Source organism: Leucopleurus acutus (genome assembly GCF_964270905.1).
Source record: "Leucopleurus acutus genome assembly, chromosome: 18".
NCBI classification, from domain to species: Eukaryota; Metazoa; Chordata; class Mammalia; order Artiodactyla; family Delphinidae; genus Leucopleurus; species Leucopleurus acutus.
This window is the reverse complement of record NC_139160.1, coordinates 35,988,237-35,999,295: the sequence shown is the minus strand read 5'-3', so window position 1 is coordinate 35,999,295 and position 11,059 is coordinate 35,988,237.

Genomic DNA, 11,059 nt, shown 5'->3' with positions numbered 1-11,059 from the left:
ACTGTATTGTATAATTAGTATAAAAAATAATTATACAATAGTGCATTCATATGCTAACTATATAATAAAACTATTACTTGATAACTAAGAAAATGTTCCAAATTAATTACTGAAATATATTTTTAACTTCATATAGTTTGCAAAATATTAAATTGACAAATATAAAAATCATATTATAATGTTGCCATGTGAACAAGTACTCACTATATAAATGCATACAGTTTTATGTGTTTATAAGTGTTTATACTTGTAAATACAAATACATACATTTAAATGTGTGGGTGTATGCAGAGAAAGAGAAATACCAAGAAGTTTGCATAATACAGTACAAGAGTGCCACCTTCTGGATTTAGTACACTTAGTAATAGTTTTTCTAACGTCCATAGGTTCCAAAAAGTATTTATGATTCATGATACTTCTTCTTAGTTTTCCCTGCATTTTATTATTTATATTTAAATATTGTTTTTAATATCCCTATTCTTTTAATATGACTGGAATTAATTTTGTGTATAAACAGATTTCTAGATAATATAGATTTCAAAACTTACTCCAGATGTAACAATTTGTATATTAGTGGTAGTAACAAGGCCAAACTAAAACAATACAATCAAAATATATTGATACATTTGAAAGTTCATTCATTTATTCATTTTCTAACTATAACAAATGTCAGCAATAAACACAAATGCTCAATATCTTGTATAAAATATAATGGCAAATACATTTTTTAAACAGATTTCACTGGTCTGATATTCTGAATTTATATACACCTTGGTTTCCTACAAAAGTAGTAAAACTAATAATAAAACTCAAAATAAACATATTAATATTATATGATCAAGAATGTTCAGACATTATATAAATTGAACAAACATATCTTTGGTTTACAACTATAGAGTATATTTCATTTCTCTTTGGGCACCAGACTCTCTGAACCAACAGGAAGCTGAATTATGGTGTCCTTCCTCTCCCAAGACTTCTCATACTATAATCAGAACTTGCTCTCCATTTAATCCTCAGTCATTTCCAACAGTGTACTAACTCACTTAGAAGAGTGATAAATTGTAGTTGTTAATTTTAGTTACATCATACAAGTTGTTGATGTCTTTTTCTATTAAAGAAATGTCAAGGCTTTCAGAGGGACCCTGGCCAATGGTAGTGTTGCCTTATCTTCCTTTTGCCCACATTTCTTTGTTTCCTTCTTTTGCCTATGTTTTTTTTGGTGTGTGCTTTTTTCGGTAGAGATTTTCCTGGGTCCATAAAAATTATATCCTTTTTGACACTTTATATTTTTCACATGGATAAGACCAATCCTGCATATAAATATATCAAGTATGCATAAAAATCTTAAATATGTCAGAAGAGATAAACAATTTTTGTGGTAGACAATATTTGATAATATAATGTAAATGTTCTTAGCCACTCTAACATGAATGCTAATTTTTGTAACCTATTTTCTAAAGGTCTCTTAAAGAACTTCTAATTCTCTCTTCTTTGGAGGAGGATTGGGAGTTCAAGAATTATGACACCTCTCCATTGTATGTGTAAAATTGTGACAATACATTATTTTAAACATGTGATAGTATCCTTGCCTAGATTTCTTACCCTTCAAAGATTACTCATTCATTCTTGAATCCCCAGGTGATAACTTCTCAAGTATATTCAACTAATGGGAATATGAAGTGTACTGAAACAAAATGAAAGTGAATAATGAAACAGTTCATTATAATAGAAGAGGATTTTAAATGCTTATGACTTAGAGCTCTACATATAATTCAAAGAATCAGAGCATTGTTGAAGACAGCTCTCCCATCCTATTAATATATCAATAAGGGCATATTTTGAGGCTCCTGCACTAATTTCTGTCATGTAGCTCCCAATGACATCAGCATCTGACCCAAATATAAAATGAGTACAATTCATACATAAGAGATTTGCAGCTTTGTAGAGAATAGTACTTTACTTTCTATATAGAAGCTTAGAAATTATTGAACCTAATAACAAACAACTTCAAAAATGTGTGGTAACCTCCCTTTATATGTACACATAACCAACTGGAAAATGAATAGGAGTTAAACACACCACCAAAAGGACAATGAATTCCTTTAAATCTCTTACAAGGTTACTTTCTGCAGTTTTGAATAAAATTTTATTTTAACTGAAATTTCTTTTACAACTACATATATTTCAAAATAAACTTACTGTTTAAATAATAATTAACCTAAATGATTAAATAATAAATTAGCACACAAAAGTAGCACTCTTATAACAGAATTGAGAGTGCAGTAAGATTTCCAGAGACAGAGATTCAAATTGGTATATCTTGTAAATCAAATATATCCAGACTCACCCAGACAATTCTTGTAGTGAATCCACTAAAGACCTGAGTGTGTGAGGGACTTACAAATCTCTTGATAAGTATTTCTTCCTAATGAAAGAGAAGGTTGAACATATACTTGGTGCAAGGATGTCAACGGTGGGAGAAAAAGGGCACTTGTAATTGCAGCCTTACATATATTAGGCATCACTCATATGCTACATCTTTCAGATTCCTGCCAGGATTTCAAGAACAAGATGCTATCTTGGAAGAATATCTATTTATATAAATGAAAATAATCACAGAAGTTCTGACAAACAACTGAAAACCCAAAACTGGGAAGCTTGGTAAATTTGCTCCACAATTGGAAGAAATATATTTGTATCAGTTAAGTGTGATGGTTTTTTTATTGGTTGAAATACATGGCATCCTATTTGTCTTTGGAATAGTGGAGGAAGTCTCCATAGCAACCACGACTCAGCGGTTCCATAAAATAATGCCTGTCAGTAGCAGAAGAGGAGGCAATGACAGATGCTGACCAGTAGTCCAAGTGACTGATCATCAGCACATGTGAATGAAACATTGGGAAATTTAAATTCATTGTGGCTGGTGGTGAGACAAGGAAATGTAGTTTTAGATATCTTTATTGGGAGTCTTGAATAACTAGGAAAATATCAGGAAAAATAAAACTATGAGTCAATTTGTAAAGATTATGCTATTCTTTAAAACTAATCAAATCTCCAGAACATAATGCCATTTTTAAAGTTAGTAGAATAATACTAGGGCAAGACTGCTAATTAATGATCTCTTCATGCTGTACTTATTGTCACTGGAGAAAAAAAGAAAATTTCTCTTAAAAGGCCTAAGGTCAGAGCTAAAACCACAATTGAAATTGTAATAGGGAGGAACAAATCTGACTCCATATTGGATCTGTTTCTTTTACTTTGACCTTTGTATACTATTGCTATTGTTACAAGTTAAGAATGTTGCCTGTAGCCTGAAATATGTAGGATAGCCCATTCTCAAAGCTCTAACGTTTAAAGGTATAACACTTTTCCATTCATAAAGAGATAAAAAGTTGCAGAGAGAGAATAACATTTGTCTTGTTAGAGTTTTACAGGAACATTGTGGCCTGACACCAAGAAGTTTGCAACAACCAGCCACACCCCCTCCTCTTTGAGTATAAAAGAAGCTGGATTTCTAACTCAGGTAATATGGTTCTTTGGGACACTAGTCCATCATCTTCTATGTCTACTCCTTTCCAAATAAAGTTGTTATTCCTTGCCCCAACGACTTGTCTGTTTATTGGCCTGTTATCTGGTGAGCATATGGCTTGGACTAACCAATAACATGGGTATTCACAAATTTATATCTGGTCTCCTAAGAAAGTGATGTCAGCACCCTGACTCCAAATTTCCAGGCAGCTCCATGAGTATCAAATCACCACTTGGCTCCTTGTTGGATACTCTGGGAGTATTCTAGGCAAAGAAAAACAAAATGAAACAAACAAAAAAAATAACAACAATAACAAAATGACCAAAAGTAAGGATTTTCCTTAAAAATCTCTACATACTTTTACCATGTAGAAATTAAATAAACCAAATTTTAGTCTGAATTTTTAATGCCTTGATACAAGATATGAAATGTGTCACCTGTTTTTGTGCATTTTTAATGGCTTTTAATGGAGCACTAATTGCAGTAACAATATCACTGTTTTTTTCAAATGAAGAAAAAAAAATGACTTGAGTGGTAAATACATGTTATAAACGTTCTGGGGCTCATTTGGCTTTACAAATATATGAGTTGGTATATTTCCTAGCTGAGGGACATTTACATGCCCCTATTAACCATACCAACAGCAAGGAGAGAAAATGACTGAAAAGCTAGAAAACAATAATAATAGAGAGTCAGAGGGAATGAATAGCTTCTACTACTCCAAAGAAAAGCTCCAACCCTCCATTTTGGAATCTTTATGAGTTCTTCTTTTATATCAGAACCTCTCCATAGGATGAGGAACTTGGATATACATTCCCCTAAGGGCAGGGCCCCCTAATCAATTTAACAACATTATACACAAAATATTATAGTGTGATATAGAAAAGGGAGGTACTCTGGAAAGGGTTTGAAGGCATTTATGTGAAGCTTGATTATTTAAGCAATTATATTTTGATACTTCATATTATGAAATTTTAAAAATTAAAGCAAAATATTAAGGAAGTTATTAACTGTTGATGCAAAAATTTTATCAAAACTTTTGATAAGAAACAGGCTTGCTTCCATAAGTATAACTTTACACCAAATTCTATAATTAAAGGGCTATACATATTTCCTGATCAAAATTTTTTAATGATGATCTTTTCAAATTCTTCATAGTCATCATATATTAGAAAGTTTTTCAGATAAAATGATAAAATATTTAAGCCCAAACTGACTGCCTTTGAGGAGACGAAAAAGTAAGCCTGAACTATAACAAGGGATAATTCTTAAGTGATCTCAGTACTACTGTGGTTAGAATATAGAAATTTTAATTTACCAAACCCTCCAATATGCAAGTGTTTTTTAGTACACATCCACTCCATGAATTCGAAGGAGAGAAAGGAAGGAGACATCCTAATGCATACTGAAATTTAAGCTTTATTATAAAATGCATGTTATCAGTGTCTTAGAACATGAGCTGTCAGAGCCACACTTCTCTTTGGAGAAAGAGTAGGAGGCCATACATAGATATCATATCCTAGAGGCTGTCAATTCAGCCCTTCCTCCAGTTTCTTAAGGTGTTGCCAAACCTGTTGTGAATTAGGAGCATTACTTTCTATCTTGAGTGAGAGATTAACACAGAATCAGAGAATTCTGCAAGCACTGTGGTGAGGCCACTTTGCTGCTCTTTGCAATGGTTTCTATTGATCATTTGGAACCAATGAGAGAAGCAGTACATCATATTGATCTGAATGCCTCTTTAACATTGCCTCCAGAAAACCAGTTATTTAGAATGTGAAATTAATTATCTTGAGGATAACACTTATTTATCTCATCAATAATGTATTCTGTATGCTATTTTTCATATGGAATCATGTCTAGCTATATTGTCTAGCATAGGTGATCAGACAGCCTTAAATTAACATTGAGACCTTTAAGTCAGCAAATTCAGGAGAGAATAGAATCCATCATCTCTGATTTGATTGGTGTAATTTGATGAATTAATTGAGCAAATTTGTTGACTTAGAAGAAATCAAGATAATACACATTATTTTGAATATTTTCACTTAGACAAAAGAAAATCCATCGACGGTAATTGTCTAATTAAAAAATTGTCTTATACACCTCTCATAATATGTATCTTTTCAGTTCCCTATTCATTTTACAAAGGGAGAGATATTAAAAATAATAGAAATATCAGTCTGAATATGAAAATCCATGTATATATTTTACTCTCACTCCACCCTTGAATCTTTTAAGTTCTTTGTCAAAACCAATTTGACAGTGATTTCTTTTTAATTGTTTGCCTTTAGGGAGTTTCTCTAAAGTATTCAACTTAGTGCATCTAGAATAAAATAAATCTATTTTCCCTGCATTCATGAGTCATCATATTGCATATTATTTGATTAAATCCCATAAATAAATTAACACATGCCAAAATTAGCATAAATAGCCACAGGACTAATGCAACTCATTCTTGGTAAGCGCAAAATACACACACACACACACACACACACACACACACACAATAGCCCAATTGTCATAACTATTAAAAAGAATATAAAATGTAAGTTCATCTTCCATATCTATTATATGGAAGTAAATTTTGAAAGCTTCTACTATGATGTCTTGTCAGCAATTAAATAATGTTCAACAGTAAATACCAACACTCACTTTTAAGTATATCTTATATTCCTACAGAGGAATTGATGTCTCCTAAATAAAATGTCTTCTCCCTTTTAAACACATTTATTTCCAAAAATATATTTTTCACTGTCATTTCTTTATTCAGCTTAGTCCTACCTATAATGCCACAGTCATGTGCCTAAGGAGAACTTAGATTCTTTCCCCCAGCTGTAGTTGCTTGACTCATCCACTACCATAATCAGGTTCATTTCCTCATTTAGCATCTGCAAATTTGGTTAGTCTAACTTCAGTTAGTTATTCGTCCCCACCTTTCTGATATTCCAGCTGGTAAGTAAGACACACGAGGGTATTTTAACACTAGTTCAACTTCCAGGATATTTAGAAAGTACAATCAATTCTCTAGAGACAAATGCAAACAGCTATATCCTTTTATGATCCAGACACAAATTTTCTTAGAAAATAGTATTTCTGATGCAAAGTTGAAAAGTGTAAAAACAATATATATGAAAATACAGTTTGAAGGTAAAAAGTCAGAAGTTTACATAGAAATTACTTCTGTGGCTATTTAAATACACACATGCACACACCTTATCCCAAAATAGTTTATTCCATATGGGAGGAATGTGATGAATTGAATGTTTGTGTTCCCCCAAAATTCATATGTTAAGATCCTAACCCCCAATGTGATGGTATTAGTAAGTAAGGCCTTTGGGAGGTAATCAGGTCATGAGGGTGGAATCTTCATAAATGGGATTAGTGCCTTTATTAAAAGGACCCAAGAGAGCTCTCACGAGAAACAAGAAGACTGTAGCCTGCAACACGGAAGAGTGCCCTCACAATAATGCAACCATGCTGGCACCTTGATACAAGACTTCCAGCCTCCAAAACCATGCAAACTAATTTTTTGTTGTTAACAAGCCACCCAGTTCATCATATTTTGTTACAGCATCTCTAGCAGACTAAGACACATATGCCTGGTTGATGGTTAATACTTGAACTAGATAGTTTGTGCTTTTTCAAAACTCCACAGTAATTCTTAGATTTGTATCTCCATCTGAAAAGTGATTGCTTACATTTGTCAGTCACAGATCACAGGAGAAATTGAATTGTTCAGGGCAAGGGAACAGAGAAATATACACAGACAAAAATAATAAAAGGATTTTGGGATTCCTAATTACTAAAAAGTTGCTTCTTTGTGGCACAATTTAGAATCCGAAATTTGTGAGTAAAAATTTCAATTGATAGAACTCTTCCATCAAGTGATTAATTGGGATACTGTCTTCCCATTGCCTGTGGAAGATTCGGTTCCCCTTTAGACTGTATTATCTGAAAGACTTTTATTCATGAGAAATTGTCTGGACCTTTCTTCCTTTTTATTTATTTTGTGACTCCTGTGCTTCTGGTACGTCAATGGTGAACTGAATGAGAATTCTCAGGATTAGGAGAGAGACTCCATCACTCTTCTGCATTCCAGGAATGGGTCCCACATGTTTCTTTATTTCTTGGAATTAGAATATGTCTTCAAAGAGATTGTTGAGCTAAAATTGATGGGGTTTTTTTTTGATGTTTCTTTAGCCTCACTTCTCCAATGTTTGTCCTTTCTCAAATCTCTTTAGTTCACAGACTTTTACTTTTTCAAGCTGTGAATAGCTTTTACCTCTTCTATTGTGTTCAGAGGTTCACCTCTCTTTCCTTGCAGTAGGATAACTTGACTGGAATCCCTGTCATATTGCATTTTCTTTCCTATTGTGATTTTTACATCTGTCCAATGTAACATTTTGACATATTCACATATTCCCTCTCTAAGATATTAAGGACCAGTACTACTTGCTGTATTTAAACATTTCTTCCTTTAAGAAAAAAATGGACTTTTCTAAGAGATGAAAGAGTCTTTAGGATGATTGCATTCTTCCTCAAATTTCTGATGTTTCCTTTGGAAAGTCCCAAACTCTGTCTGTTGTAAACATACCCTGTGAGGCACTTGTACTTCTCATTGTTGTTTTCCTTTAGTCTGAACAAACATGATTCCTAGAGTCAGGGTATTTCCAGAACTGACTGTTTACTCTCTCTGCTTAGCCACTGTTTGCCACACTTCCATCAATTATTTTCCTCTCCTCCAATGCAGAAAGATTACTCCTACACTTAACGACCCCATTTCTCTTTATTCATTGATGTAGTCAACTATAGCATTAGGTTGGAACCTACATTCAGCAGCATTGAAATATATAACCATGATCAATTGTTATCTAATCAACAAACCAAATCCAAGTTGAGCACCTGAGAGAAATTACCAGTTGGCCATAGGATTTCACAAAAGTTCATCCCGTATTGGTTCCTTTTGTGACCCTGGATGTTATTCTAAACAGAATAAAGAAGGAGAAGATTTGTAATAGTCAATATATACCAACTAAAGCATTGGAAATTAAGGATCCAATGAATGATCTAAATAAATCACACTGGCAAGCTGTGCTTTATTGAATGAGCTCACCGAAACTTCACGGTTTTTACAATTCAAAGTCAAAAGCAAAACTCCCAAAGTCCCCCGAATGAATTCCTACACATTGTTATGTCAGAATCTGTGTGCCTGGAAAGTTATCTACCAGACTTGAAGGAACATTTGTAAATTGAGTTCCAAATACAAAGGGAATCTGATTCAATCATTCATTCATTCATCTATTCAATTAATCATTTATTCACTCATTTGTGCATTCCTTCTACAAATATTTACTGAAAAAAAAAATGTCTGAGGTATTCTTTTAATCATAAGTAGGTTCTATACTAAAAAGTATTAATAGCATATGCTGTATTCTCCAGGAACTACCATTGTACCAGAGATAATATTTAACAAAGGATTACACAAATAATTTTCTCAAAATATGGTAAACACTGAAGGAAAAGCACAGAATACAGCTTTGACACAAATCCAATGAGAGTTCTAGGTCCATAAACTTTCCCATCTACGAAAAACACACCAGACGTTGACAATGAGATTTAAAGTTGTTTTTTAAAGTAAGTCTCCATTCTACAGGTGTTAAGTTTGTAGTAAAAACAAGGTAGCATATAGGGGGCAAAGTAAATTATTCAGCAATCAATTCACCAAATTTCCATGGCACACAGAAAACGTTTGTAGAAAATTTGGAATGAATAGAATGGAGAGCAATATTTAATATTATTCTAAGTCATTACATAAACACTTGGAAATCTAAACTAAAATAGTTAAATAATAGGGCTTCCCTGGTGGTGCAGTGGTTGAGAATCTGCCTGCTAATTCAGGGGACACGGGTTCGAGCCCTGGTCTGGGAGGATCCCACATGCCGCCGAGCAACTAGGCCCGTGAGCCACAACTACTGAACCTGCGCGTCTGGAGCCTGTGCTCCGCAATAAGAGAGGCCGAGACAGTGAGAGGCCCGCACACGGCGATGAAGAGTGGCCCCCGCTGGCCACAACTAGAGAAAGCCCTTGCACAGAAACGAAGACCGACACAGCAAAAATAATAAATTAATTAATTAATAAATAAATAATAAATTCATTGTTTTGTTTTTTAATTTAGCAAACCATAATTATTTATTAGATGGCTTAGTCAAATCATTTTATATAACATTTGAATCTGTGGTCAATAGGACACACATAACAACATGTATTAAAACAATAAAGGGAGGGAATTTAGGCAATTTCATTTGTAAAAGTTGTTTTCCCCAAACTGCAGTTGGCACCTGTATATAACAATAATGTACCAAATATCCTTTTTCCCCCAAGGATTTTTTGAATGTGATATATTACAAATAAATATTCAAAATGAAAATGACTACACAAGGTATACCCTTCAGCTAATGCTAGCATTCTGTCCAAATGTCAGGTTGGATTTAAACTTTTAAAGCCTGATTTAGAATTTGACACTAATTTCCTTCAATGTCAAACTAAATTAGCCTTAAGAAGTGCAAAATGACTAAAAATAACTAAGCATTATATTCTTTTCTTTTATTACATACAAATCTTTCCTTTCAGGGCTACAGTCTCTTCATTATTGCTTTTTAGGGTGTATAATGAAATAAAACACCTTTCACTCACCTTCTCACATTCAGTATATTAGATTTCCTGCTCAATCCTGCTAATTTTACAGATAAAGTAACTGTCATAGTGGGGCTAAATGATACAACCCAAGAGTGGTAGATTAAGGGCTAAGTGTTAGAATGTCATATTTCAGGGCAGTACTTCTGTCTCTTAGCAAAAGTTTGCAAATGAGTAGTTTACAGGCAAAATGTGTTTTCTAATCTGTATTCTGCATATGTATGGCATTAAAAGTAAGCTCAATGCAACTGAATCACTTTAGTGTTTCTGATCTGCCATAGTTCCTATTAATTCTGATGTTTGCATATCAGGTCTAAAATATGATATGTACTTGAGCATAATATAACTTGTATTCCCCATTTAGCTAACTCCTTTCTCTGTCAGCAAATGTCCTATAAATAGATTTATGAAACTAGTGTGCTGTAAGTGATATTTATGCCCATTTATCATATTTGGGGAATAACCATTCTAGTCTTAGCAAATGAATGTATTGGATTTTCATTTAAATTCTGTTCAACATTCCTTAGCATGCCTATGTATTATAGAGTCAGGAAAGTTAAAATCTATTAATATATTTTCTATGTTTTCTTGTGATTTTTTGGTTTAGAGAATCAGGGACATTTATTTAAGATTTGCAATGTTTACTGAAGTGGAGGTGGCATTAGTATTGATTTTGTTACTTCTAACATTTTTTCTGACAAACCCAGTCATAGAGGCTTTTTTCTTTCAGTGACTCTATCACTGGGTCCAGTAACTGAACACGATTTTTAGGATTTTAAGAACCTGGGTGCAAGCATTCATACTGTCCCTGTGGATCGTGATAGTCACTGA